Source organism: Aquarana catesbeiana, linkage group LG01, assembly GCF_042186555.1.
Source record: "Aquarana catesbeiana isolate 2022-GZ linkage group LG01, ASM4218655v1, whole genome shotgun sequence".
In the NCBI taxonomy this organism is placed as follows: Eukaryota; Metazoa; Chordata; class Amphibia; order Anura; family Ranidae; genus Aquarana; species Aquarana catesbeiana.
The window spans coordinates 122,662,001-122,675,208 of NC_133324.1; the positions used below are offsets into that span (position 1 = coordinate 122,662,001).

Consider the following 13,208-nt stretch of genomic DNA (forward strand, 5'->3'; position numbering starts at 1 on the left):
CAATGACACCCGACACGAGTATACAAAAAAATCAGTAGTACGCCACCTTCTAGATGCAGCTAAAGCACGCATTCCACTCCGATGGAAATCACAGTGCACACCTACCATTGACCTATGGCTTCAAAAAGTAGATGACATTAATAAAACGGAGGACCTCATCCTTACTAGCCAAGACAGACAGGAGCCATACTCCAAGACATGGCAATTATGGAACAGTTTTAAATACTAAGAAGAGGGAAAGCCCTCAGAGGAGGGGTTTCACCAACTTAAAAAGACATTTCGCCATATCATATCTGAAGGACACTGCACTCATTGAGGGAAAACAGGAGTCCATGTTCGTGAATTCCCCCTTCCTCCCCAGAATCCCCCCCCCCCTCAGTATCATTCACTTATCCCCCCCCATCCTCCTCCTCCTTCTCTTCTCTCGCTCTCTAAGAACACTACCCCGTTTCAAACTTCTACTACTCTCTTCTATTTCTTCATATTTAGAAAAAGACAGGAAGCTGGGCCCACGGGCCTATGATGACCTAACTCACTACAACCAGGAAACTGAAATAATCCCATATACATGGGGTCCTGTACCAGGAATCTATAGAGATAACATTAAAGTTAGACATGACTAAGGAAGCCAGCCATACCTTGGGACTCCCAATACCCGTCATTACGGGTAAAGGCTGATGTTCTACCAACGCAATTTAAAGTTTCTGTCTATATACATATACCATTATTTATATATTATGTGTTAGTATTGAAATATTTTGAATGTTGTGGTCCTGCGGACCAGTTTCCTAATATAAATAAAAAAAAAATATATATCCCTAACACCTATGCTGATTCACCTGTGTAAAAAAAAAAAAAAAAAGTACTGTATATACTTGCCTATTTTCAGCCCACTCAAGTTAAGTCACCTAATCCGGCTCCCATGTATCAACCCCCAACGGTTGCAGGGAAGAGGAGTGAGCACAGGCTGGGGTATGGGGGCCTATGGGTGATGTTACAGTTTCAGGTTTTTCCAGCCTTGTTGAATGCTCTCTCCTCTTCCCTGCAGCCGCCAGTCACTGACACAGGGGAGATCACATGACTGAACTGGAGCGTGCTGAAAATAGGGAAGCATATATATCTTTTTTTTTTTTTTTACACAGGTTAGTCGGCATAGGTGTTAGGAGGTGGGGGGGGGGGGGGGGGACATTTATAAGATTAGCTAGGTTTAGGCTGCAATTCTACATTAGGATTAAAGAGAGCCATAGGGAGCCAGAGTGTCTGTGCCCTGAACACTGACAGTTATGACAGATATAGAAACAGTGGCCACATACACTCTAATCTAATTCTACAAACATACATTCTACCCGGCAATTCCAAAAACTATAAACATTTTCTCTATAGAATGTTTTTTTTTTAACCGTTTTACTGCTGTCATGTACACCAACCAGCCATAACATTATGACCATCCACCCTAACATGATGGCTGCCAAAACAGCCTTGACCCATTGAGGCATGGACTCCACTAGACCTCTGAAGGTATGCTGTGGTGGTTTTTCTAGCGCATCCCACAGATGGCAGTGTGGGAGCTTGCTCAATCCCTCTCACCTATTGGTATCTGCAATTCATACCCATCAGCAAATTCAATAAAATTTTCATACCAACAATATACCATGCCATGTGAATATGAATTAAAGTTGTCCCTTGTATACTGTATTACAGTTTGGACCTTAATGTTTCCCACTTCCTTTACTCCTTTCACAGTCCCATGCATCCACAGATTAGAATCTGTCACTGATTTGTGCTTAAAAATTAAATTCTTCATAAAATACCCTTAATTTTCAGAGAAAATGCTATCTCCAGACCTCAACTGCAGTGCTCTGTGCTGGCAGAGTTCAGTAATAGCCCCAACCCCTCAACCCAAGCTTCCTCACAGGCTTGTATTACATGGAAGAGGAAAGGGTTGTGTGTGATTTACTGAGGGCACTGGGTCATTTATAATGCCTATTAGACTGCATACTCTATACAACTGCTGTAATAGGAAAATAAAGGTAAAGAGAGTGTTAAGAAAAACGGGTATCTGATGAATATACAGTATATTTCTATTATTCTCATTTGGCTTTAAATTATGGTATCCTAAAAATGGGAATTTTTGTTCTCCGAATTCATTGACGGACGCAGATTCTTCTTCTTTATCCATGCCCAGTGTCCTGGGCACCCCTGGGGGTGGTTCGAAGTGTTGGCCACCTACCTACAGGAGTAGGACACTAGGCAGAAATGCTTCAGCGCCTCCTAAGGCTGTCCTCTATGTGCATAAGACACCCTCTTCTGCTACAGGCCTCCAGTCAGTCATAAGCAGTGTCAAGGAGAAACTGGAGCCCCAGGCTGGAGAATTGGCAGGCAGAGCTGGCTTCGGCTCTGAGCCGTGTACCGAGAGGCGGCACAGCTGTCAATCAGGCAGCTGAGTGGATCCTGACAATATGGTCGGGATCCTTCCAGAGGCTAGAGCGGCTCTGTGACATCAGCTGACAGCAGCCTTTAGCCCACTGTCGGATGATTCTGGGTCACAGGAGAGCAAGAGTAAGTGTATTCTTGTGACTCACAAAACGTAGTGTGACAAAGAGCTTTTCTTTTAATACTACAAATCAATAAAAGCCACAAAGATGATGCTACAATAAGATGTCATTGGGACACACTGACAAAAGTTTTGTTATTTAAGTGAGTAGTTTGTGTGCCACTGATTAGCTTTTGCAACTAGAGGGATTAAAGTTATCAAAAGAACCTTTGCTATATTTGTGTCAACTTCTTTTATTATTTGAAATGCACTCCAGTTATGGTCCAGGGACGTCGTGCTGTGACTGGCAATAATTGCAAAAAAAAAAAACAAAAAACAAAAAAACAGCTGGCAAGCCCCTGTAAAATAATAAGACCTGTGGAAATAAAGTACCTTACGGTAAAATAATGTGTGATGAAACAGCAGCTAAAAAAAATAAAAATGACTGAAATAGTTTGTATTGTACAGAAAAGTAACACTCATACTTATGGACAAGTAAGCGTATGGCATCATACGAAAGGGAGACTTTCATGTATATTCTTCATATACATTTGTTCTGACTGTGCCACAATGAAGATCTTTTCACACCAATAGCACACAGCCATGATCTTGGACTGTGTCTGAAGGCCTGGCGTATAGCTTATCACACAGCACCTCCTAGTGAATGTGACCCAGCATACCTCCACAAAGAAAAGACAATTTCATTTATTTTTAGATCTTGTGCCAGAAGCAATAACTGCTTACTAAGGTTTGTCAATTAACCTGTGCACTTGTTAAAGAGAAACTGCAGTTTTGCAAGAGGAAGATAAAAAAACGGTGGGAAAAAAAAAAAAAACAATCCTTCAGGCCATCTGTAAACGTAATGACCAGGTTCCCTTATCTAGCCAGGCACTAAGACTACCCCTGCCAGTATGAATTTAACATTTGGTGCTACCTTTTTACTGCCCTCAGCTTATAAACACATGGATATATATATATATATATATATATAGATAGATATATATATATATATATATATATATATATCTATCTATATATATAGATATATATATATATATATATATATATATATATAGATATAGATATATAGATATATATAGAGGTCTTCAAAATAGTCAATCCATATACAATTCTTAGGAACCTGGAGGCAAGGGTAAGTAAACTAGAGACCCACCGATCCCAGATTCTATCAAACATCTGTGTTTTTTTCCTAAGTTCAAAGGTAAATTTGTAAAGCGTGAGACTAGTAATCAAAAAGTAAATCAATTTCAGCCAGGTATCAGTTGAAGGAGGCAAAGGGCCTTCCATGATAACAAATGATTTTTCCTGGCATAGAAATAAAGGATACACAGCAAGCGTTTAGCATATTTGGAAGTGGGTAAATCACCAAAAGTTCCTAATAGGCAATCATTGGGGTGCAATATATTGAAACGATCCAGGGCCAAATAAATAGAAGTATTGACCTCTGACTAAAAGTTATGGACAAGCCCAAAAGCAATGCGGGAAGTCAGCTGTAGGACCACAGCCAGGGAAAAACATATTGATTTCTAATATAAATGGTTTAGTGCTTTATTTAGGCCCCATTCACATCTTGTAATTTGAGATTGTGGACAGAATCATTATGCCAAATTTTGTGGCAATCGCAGCATAATGCGCTTTGTTTGTGTGCCATTATCCTTCAATGGCATCCCAAAACGCGATGCAATTCTGCTGCGATTGTCACGTGGCAAACCATGCCTTCACAAATCACGTGAAGCACCTGCGATGGTGATTCATGCTGCCTGGTCTGGATGTATACCGCTAACTTTTGGATGACAGCGGTGCCTGCTCAGGGGTTTATGACAAGCTGCTATTCTGTGAGTTGCCATTTGTCTTTTTTACCAAATAAATGTGATTTATTGCTGCACTCAGATTGTGCCCTCTGGTGTCCATTTTATATATTACTTTGGAGATTCATCCCCTGTGCTTTAATTTTGTCTGTCAGTGTTGACTGTAGCGCTACCCTTGGTGTAAGCCCAAATTATGGGCATTCCTATGGTGAAGGTACAAGCAGAACTTAAAAGGGGTTGTAAACCCTTGTGTTTTTTCACCTTAATGAATCCTATGCATTAAGGTGAAATAACTTCTGACAGTGACCGCCCCCCCGTTTTACTCACCTGAGCCCCGTAATTCCCACTGCGGAGAGGCGCTCTTCCTCTCTATCTGGGGTTCTCGGCTCTTGATTGGATAGATTGTTAGCAGCGCAGCCATTGGCTCCCGCTGCTGTCAATCAAATCCAATGACAGGGCCGAGTCCTACATTCTGCGTCTATGGATACAAATGCTGGACTCGGGAGCACACCCGCAAGGTAAGCCCCTGGGAGAGCGCTTCTCCTAGGGGGTTATATAATGCGGGGAGGAGCTGATAGCGCCACCGAGGGACCCCAGAAGGGGGTGATCGGGCCACTCTGTGCAAAACAAACTGCACAGTGGAGGTAAGTATGACATGTTTGTTATTTAAAAAAAATAAAAAATAAAAAACCAAAGCTTTACAATCACTTTAAGTCACAGCCTCTCTAAGTCCTGCAGCCCTCCACAACCATTCACAGACCCCTCTTAATACTACATCCGTGCTTACTGTTAAAATACTGAGCCTAATATCTCCAGCATGTGCTGGCTTCTGCTTCTTAATTTAAGCTTCTGCCTGGGGAGGAATTACAGTCAGTACTGACAGTAATAAAAACGGCGCTTTATTTACAAACCACAGCACCGATTTTAATCGGGACAGCTGTTATGTGCACAAGGTCCCCTGGGGGAATAAATAGGCATTTTCAAGCTTCTTGTGAGAGTTATTTTTTAAAGTAATAAAACATGTGCATTATACCCCGTTAACATTGTTTAAGATGTGACTTCTGTCGGACCTGATTGGCCCTAAATGTAGCAGGGATCTTGGGGATTTAACACATATGTTGTGGCAATGCCCCAAGTTGCACAAGTACTGGGAATCCATTCTTGCTACTGTTAAAGAGAAAGTAAACCCCGATGGGTTTTACTTCCTCTTTGTCTCCATGCAAACCCTGCAAATTAAAAGCATAATGGGCTAGTATGCATCGCATACTAGCCCATTATGTGCCACTTACCTGTCCCCCCGTGCAGGCCACGTCCATCTTCGCCCCTCTTCCTTCCGGGGTCGCGGACTCCAGTTCTGTGACTGTCCGGAGCTGCATCACGTCATGCGCGTGTGAGCCATCAGTCACGGCACACGCTGGGGAAGAAACGGCCAGTGAGGTCCGTTGCTTTACAGCGCATGTGCCGATGACATCGGCGCACTACAAGGGAAATATCTCCTAAACGGCGCATGTTTAGGAGATATTTCCACTACCTATAAGTAAGCCTTATTCTAGGCTTACCTATAGGTAAAAGTAACACAAAAGGGTTTACAACCACTTTAACAGAGTATTCTAAACAGACATTCGCTCTAACCCCAGGCGTGGTTTACTGTTTGTTGCAGATATCATACTGGATGCCTGTACTAAGGAAGCTGTTTCCACAGCCCTGTTTAAGGCACATAAAGTTATTTCACATCACTGAAAAAGCACTTCCTCTCCTTCCCTTAAAGTGGTTGTAAAGCCCATTCACAAATATTTACCTAGGCACATATCTATAGTGTTTACTTATCTCTCTCCAAAACTCTTAGTGCCATGTCTGTCTGCTGCTCCGTTCCTCTGGGGCATGATAACTTGGGCATGATAACTTCTGACATGCTCTCCTACACACAAGATAAAAGCAGCTGAAAATTTGTGTCGGGGAGGGTGCTTAGAGATAGATAAGCAGAGAGCTTGTCTATTCAGACTGCAGCTCTGCAAGTTTCTTCGTTCATCTGCCTATGTGAAGTGGGGGTGTGTGCCTTTCCTCCAATCAGCTCACACACAATGTAAGCCCAGACTTCACACCCACTGTTGGAAGAGGAAACAAGATTTCTAACACTATGTGCACTTTCTAAAGAGTGTAGAAAGGGAAAGACAGCAGATATACATGTAAAACTTATGTAGGGAGATTTGTTTCATCTCTGTGCATCATCTGGGGCTGTTCACTTCACAGGGTTTACATCCCATTTAAGGAATGGGTACCACCCTTAGATATGAATGAGTCATCAGCATTGAGGAGTCATCAGCATTGAGGATGCCCTGCTAAATTCAATATAGGGTATTGGCTTCAGTAGATTTGGTTATGGATAGGATATTGGGGTAGGATGTCTTAGTGTTGCTTTCTAATATCTGTTTCTGGAGTACGACAATGTGACAACTAGGGCTGAAACAACTAATCGATTAATCGACAACTAATCGATTATGAAATTAATCGATTACTATTTTCATAATCGATTAATCGGCCAGTAACATAATGGGGTTAAAAAAAACTAAAACGAGCCCTTTATAGTACAAAAAGAGCAAATAATCGCTACTGTAGATGTTACTTTCACGGTTCTACAGTAAAAAATGAACCCCTTACAGTAGTGATTATCTGCTTTTTTTTAATTGTACTATAAAGGGCTAATTTTAGTTTTTTTAACCCCATTATGTTACTAAACGTCTTAGACCTGGTTTACATCTATGTGTTTTTTGGTGCTTTTTTGCAGAAGCGCACTGCAGTTCATTAACATGGTTTCCCATGTTCACATCTATGCTTTTTTCAGCCACTGTGTATTGGAAAGGGTCAGGGACTTTTTTTTTAAACGCAAAAACTGTGCTCTTTTGGTTCAATATACTTCAATGGAGAAGCTGCAGAAAAGCATTTCATGCGTTTTTGCAGCAATTTGTGTTTTTTAATCTGCCCAACAACAAATTGGCCAAAAAAAAAGCAAAAACGCAACTCGCCGCAAAATCATGTGCGCACAAATCAAAACGCACACCAAAAAGCACTGCAGAAACAGATCAAAAGCAAACTGCCTAGGTGTGTACCGAGCCTTATGCTGGCCACACGGATTAATTTTCACATGAGAATATTCAGACGAAAAATCTTTGTACATTCGCTGAATGAAAGAATGTTGTTTGAAATTTTCACTTGTTTTTAACATTCTGTTTTTAAAATGAATGTAATTTCTGAACGAAAACCACATACACTGTCTGAAAATTCCTTTGACCAAGAAGTTTTCTATTTCAAAATTTTTCCGTCACTGTGGTTGAAAATGAACGTCGACTTGACCCCACTAATGATTAGAAAACCGAACGAACATGAACATGAACAAAATGAAATTTTTTTTTGAAGGAAGACATTTGATCTCTGAGTCTGAAAATGTTTATCAGATTCACCCTTTAATAGTATGTACAGTATATCTCTTCTCTAACAATTTATACAGTATAACTCCTCTAATAGTATATAGGTATATCTCTTCTGTCTGTTATTCTCAGAGTGGATTAGATATTTTGCTCCCTAACCATATAGTTAGTTATATTTACCGCTTAATAGAGATATTTAAGAATAAATTGCCTTTTTTTTAAACTTTACATATTAACTAAATTATACGCCACACTTTTTTTTTTTTTTTTAAGGTTATTAACCGATTAATCGATTAATCGAAACAATAATCGGCCAACTAATCGATTATGAAAATAATCGTTAGTTGCAGCCCTAGTGACAACTATACCATAACTGACAATTCTGGCCATTAGGTGGGTAATGTTATGTTCTTTTTTAGATGGCCAAATCTTGAAAGTAGCTTTGCAATATTGCATGTTTTATTAATGTACATCTCGGCTTTGTACTGTAAATAGAGGAGTAACTGTTATTCCCTACCTGTGCAAAGGTGTGTAAAAATTAAAATTATATAGATAGGGGCTGCTCTTGTAAGGTTAATACCTATAAAAGTGAAAAAATTTAAAAATTGTGGTGAACCGTGCACCCTTAGGGTATATTGTACAATAAAGTGCAAAGTACAATAATGTGAACAACCACTGGGTGTCCCCAGAGGGCAATAGTAACAATACTATACAAATGCGATAAACAATTATAAAATTGAATTAAATTATTAATTATATTATAATATTATTGCAAATGAATGAGCATAGAAATGACCACTGTTGTGTACATTTTATTATATGTGTTTTATAGATTGTCATCTGTCTCCCTGTGTCTGATTTAACCTAGGAGAACTCTAGCAAAGCGCACTTGGGTTGAATCGGGACCAGCAGTAAAGCCGTCAGTGTGAAAACCTTCTCATGGCCTTGGAGACGTATTCTCTGTGTGTGTGGGCGTTTGCCGGTTTGTAAGTATCAAGCACAATGCGCTGGGCTTCTTGCCTTCAAATGTATATGCACATTAGAGAAGCGAAGTCCGCATAATGAGAGAAACATATTATATCTCTGTTGTGGCTATGCTATCCCTTTTGGATACACATCTGCTTTAATAAGAGGACATTGATATCTGCCTTGTTAATATACTCGTACCATACATTGACAACAGCAGTAGCAATGTCTCCGCAGATCTTCTCAAGCCTGTAGGAACAAGCAGAATGATCTCACTAGATACTGGTTACTCTGAGCAGTATTGAGTGGGCTCCATGCTGTCCAAGATGGTGGATGTGCATGCATATGGCTGGGCGGAGGGCAGTGTACATGCCTCAAGTGGATGAGACGTGCACTTCTCCCTCCCACTCCTGTGGATGCCCTCCCCTTTAGTGTTGTCATTTCCCGTGTGGTCATTTCCTGTGATGTCATTTTGCATGGAGGAAGCGATTGGCTGTTGGGGCCATGACTTCCTGTTGGTCATTTCCTTTCGTTGTCCATGAATAAAAACCAAGTGGCTGTACTCGAGAGACCAGTCGAGCGATGGAGCTAAGAACGTGAGGATGTGACTATGTCTGTTTGCTTGAGGAAAAGCGGGAGACAAGGGTTTAATGAGATGCATTATACCAAAAGGCTGAAAGGGTGCTTATTATTACATAGATAAATGCAATTAAAATAATTAGACAAAAAACAGTTCAAATCTATATCAACATTGATACCCGCAGGATTGAGTGTATTTAATCTAAAAATCCATTCATTTTCATTTCTAGATATCCTTTGGGTCATGTTTCCCTCTCTCCAATAGGGTTCTACCTGATCAATGCCAAAAAAGGTGGCTAAACTCGGATTCTTGTTATGATTCACCCTGAATTGGTTTGAAAGGCTATTCATTGATTATTGTGCTTAATTGAAAGGCTAAGCATAGCCTTTCAAACCATTTCAGGGTGCATCATAACAAGAATCCGAGTTTAGCCACCTTTTTTGGCATTGATCAGGTAGAATCCCATTGGAGAGGGGGAAAACCTGACCAAAGGTTATCTAGAAATGAAACAATTGATTTTTAGATTAAATACACTCAGTCATGCGGGTATCAATGTTGATATAGATTGGAACTGTTTTCTGTCCAATTATTAAATTGCATTTATCTATGTAATGTATAATCATATTGTACAAGGTGCTCTAAATCAAATTCAATCTAATTAATATTATGCAATATGGGAAACTGTTCCCCATAATTGGGGTAAGACTATATCATGGTAAGGCTATATCATGAATCACCACATGATGGCACCATCATCCACCACACTCATTACTCTAAGATGAGGGTTGAACTTAAAGTGTTTGTTAACCCCCCCCCCCCAAAGAGAACGGATCCTGCTCCTTTAACCACTTGACCACTGGGCACTTAAACCCCCTTTCTAACCAGACCAATTTTCAGCTTTCGGTGCTCTCACACTTTGAATGACAATTACTCAGTCATACAACACTTTACCCATATGAAATTTTTGTCCTTTTTTTCACACAAATAGAGCTTTCTTTTGGTGGTATTTAATCACCGTTGGGTTTTTTATTTTTTGCGCTATAAAAGAAAAAAAGACTGAAAATTTGGTAAAAAAAATGAATTTTTCTTTGTTTCTGTTATAAAATTTAGCAAATTAGTAATTTTTCTTTGTAAATTTTGGCCAAAATTTATACTGCTACATATCTTTGGTAAAAATAAGTACAACTTGGTGTAAATTATTTGGTCTTTGTGAATGTCAGAGAGTCCAAAAGCTATGGTGCCAATATCTGAAAATTGATCACACCTGAATTACTGACGACCTATCTATATTCTTGAGACCCTAACAAGCCAGAAAAGTACAAATACCCCCCAAATTACCCCTTTTTGGAAAGAAGACATTCCAAGGTATTTAGAAAGATGCATGGTGAGTTTTTTTGAAATTGTCATCTTTTCCCACAATTCTTTGCAAAATCAAGATTTTTTTTTCTTTTTTTTTTCACAAAATTGTCATATTAGAAGGTTATTTCTCACACACAGCATATGCATACAAAAAATTACACCCCAAAACACATTCTGCTATTACTCCCGAGTACGGTGATACCACGTGTGAGACTTTTACACAGCGTGGCCACATACAGAGGCCCAACATGCACGGAGCACCTCCAGGCATTCTGGAGCACCCAGGCCAATTCTTATATTTCTCTCCTACATGTAAAAATAATAATTTATTTGCTAGAAAATTACATAGAACCCCAAAACATTATATATATATTTTTTTTAGCAAAGACCCTAGAGAATACAATGGCGGTTGTTGCAACTTTTTATCTCGCACGGTATTTGCGCAGCAATTTTTCGAACACTTTTTTTTGGAAAAAAAACAGTTTTGTGCTTTAAAAAAAAAAACAAAAAACAGTAAAGTTAGCCCAATGTTTTTGCATAATGTGAAAGATGAAGTTACGCCGAGTAAATAGATACCTAACATGTCACCCTTCAAAATTGCACACTCTCGTGGAATGGTGCCAAACGTGGCTACTTAAAAATCTCCATAGGTGACGCTTTAAAATTTTTTACTGGTTACATGTTTTGAGTTACAGAGGAGGTCTAGGGCCAAAATTATTGCTCTCGCTCCAACGTTCGCAGTGATACCTCACATGTGTGGTTTGAACACCGTTTTCATATGTGGGCGGTACTTACGTATGTGTTCGCTTCTGCATGTGAGCACACAGGGAAAGGGGCGCTTTAAAAAATTTTTTTTTTTTTTATTGTTTATTTTACTTTATTTATTTTAGTTTGACACTTTTTTCCCCCCCATAAAAATTTTTGATCACTTTTATTTCTATTACAAGGAATGTAAACATCCTTTTAATAGGAATATGGCATGACAGGTCCTCTTTACAGTGAGATATGGGGGTCAATAAGACCCCACATCTCACCTCTAGGCTGGGAAGCCTGAAATAAAAAAAAACGATCTTGGCTTTGATCGTAGCGGTGAGTCGGTAGAAGCACCAGAGGGTGGCGGGAAGGGGGGGCGTCCCCTCTCGCCTCCCATAAGAACGATCAAGCAGTGGAGCAGCCACTATGATCATTCTTATGGTGTAGGAAATCGCCGGCTGAAAAAGCTGATATCTGAATGATGCTTGTAGCTGCAGGCATCATTCAGATATCCCCGCTCAAAGTCAAGGACGTCATATGACTGTGGGCGGGAACTGGTTAAAAATTGCAGAGTATTGCGTAGTGCAGGGTATATTGCAGGGTATATTGCAGAGTATTGCAGAGTATTGCGGGGCATACTGCAGAGTAGTGCCGGGTATATTGCAGAGTAGTGCCGGGTATATTGCAGAGTAGTGCCGGGTATACTGCAGAGTATTGCGGGGTATAATGCAGAGTATTGCGGGGTATAATGCAGAGTAGTGCCGGGTATATTGCAGAGTAGTGCCGGGTATATTGCAGAGTATTGCAGGGGTATAATGCAGAGTATTGCGGGGTATAATGCAGAGTATTGCTGGGCATTATGCAGAGTATTGCTGGGCATTATGCAGAGTATTGCTGGGCATTATGCAGAGTATTGCAGGGCATTATGCAGAGTATTGCAGGGCATTATGCAGGGATGGCTGAGCACGGAGGGATGGATGGATGTGACTAATTGTCACTGAGCACCGCTGTGGGCACTACACATGCAGCCCACAGCGGTGCAGCCATCCGATCCCTCCCCCTCTCCCCTCGCACTGTACCGATCGGTACAGAGAGGGGAGGGAGGAACCGGCGTCATGAGATGACGCCGGTCTGTTGACATGTGATCGCTCCGTCATTTGACGGAGCGATCACATGGTAAACGGCCGCGATCAGCAGCCGTTTACCGTGATACGTGATGCCACGGAAGTTCTCGGGTGCGCGCCCCAGGGGGCGCGCGAGAGCAGTATTCTGGGAGGACGTCCACCCAGAACTAGCTGACCACGCTGCAGCCGTCTTTCGGCTATGGCCCGGTCGGCAAGTGGTTAAAGCATTGTATACAGCACAGTGCTTGTGCTGTGTAATTTGGACTCCTGTAACACCTAAAAAAACCTGGCTGATCTTGCCAGTTTCTCCCCTACCCTATGTACACTGGCCATGATAATCATGGCTGCTGAGACCTGACACTGTGGTCAGTTTACGTGCCTCCATCATCCGCAGCCTTCTCTCCTGTGTGTGTGTGTCCTCCCCCCTCCCCTCTCTGCATGTCAGCTAGTGACAGTGCCTCCCCAAACCCCTCCTGCTGCAGGAACAACAAATTTAGCTGTATACTATCCGTTCGGTCTCCTAATGCAGTGCCCCCTGTCTGTTTTATTAAAAAAATTCCTCCTTTACCGTATCTCACAGCAGCTCCCGGTGATCAAGTGACCAGCCGTGTCTCCTCTCTTCGTGTCCCACTGACAGCA

General features: G+C 41.0%; 2 protein-coding genes across 3 annotated transcripts in view; one reads left to right on the forward strand and one right to left on the reverse strand.

Annotated features, from left to right (window-relative positions):
- SGTB (small glutamine rich tetratricopeptide repeat co-chaperone beta) overlaps positions 1-13,208 on the forward strand; it is a 464,910-nt gene that overhangs the window by 237,986 nt on the left and 213,716 nt on the right. For both annotated transcript variants that reach the window (XM_073623529.1, XM_073623534.1), the window contains one exon: positions 8,656-8,773. The gene's annotated coding sequence lies outside the window, so the exon portion shown is untranslated. The remainder of the gene's footprint in view (positions 1-8,655; positions 8,774-13,208) is intronic.
- Positions 1-13,208, reverse strand: part of NLN (neurolysin) — a 144,907-nt gene that overhangs the window by 53,656 nt on the left and 78,043 nt on the right. The gene's annotated exons all lie outside the window — the stretch shown is intronic.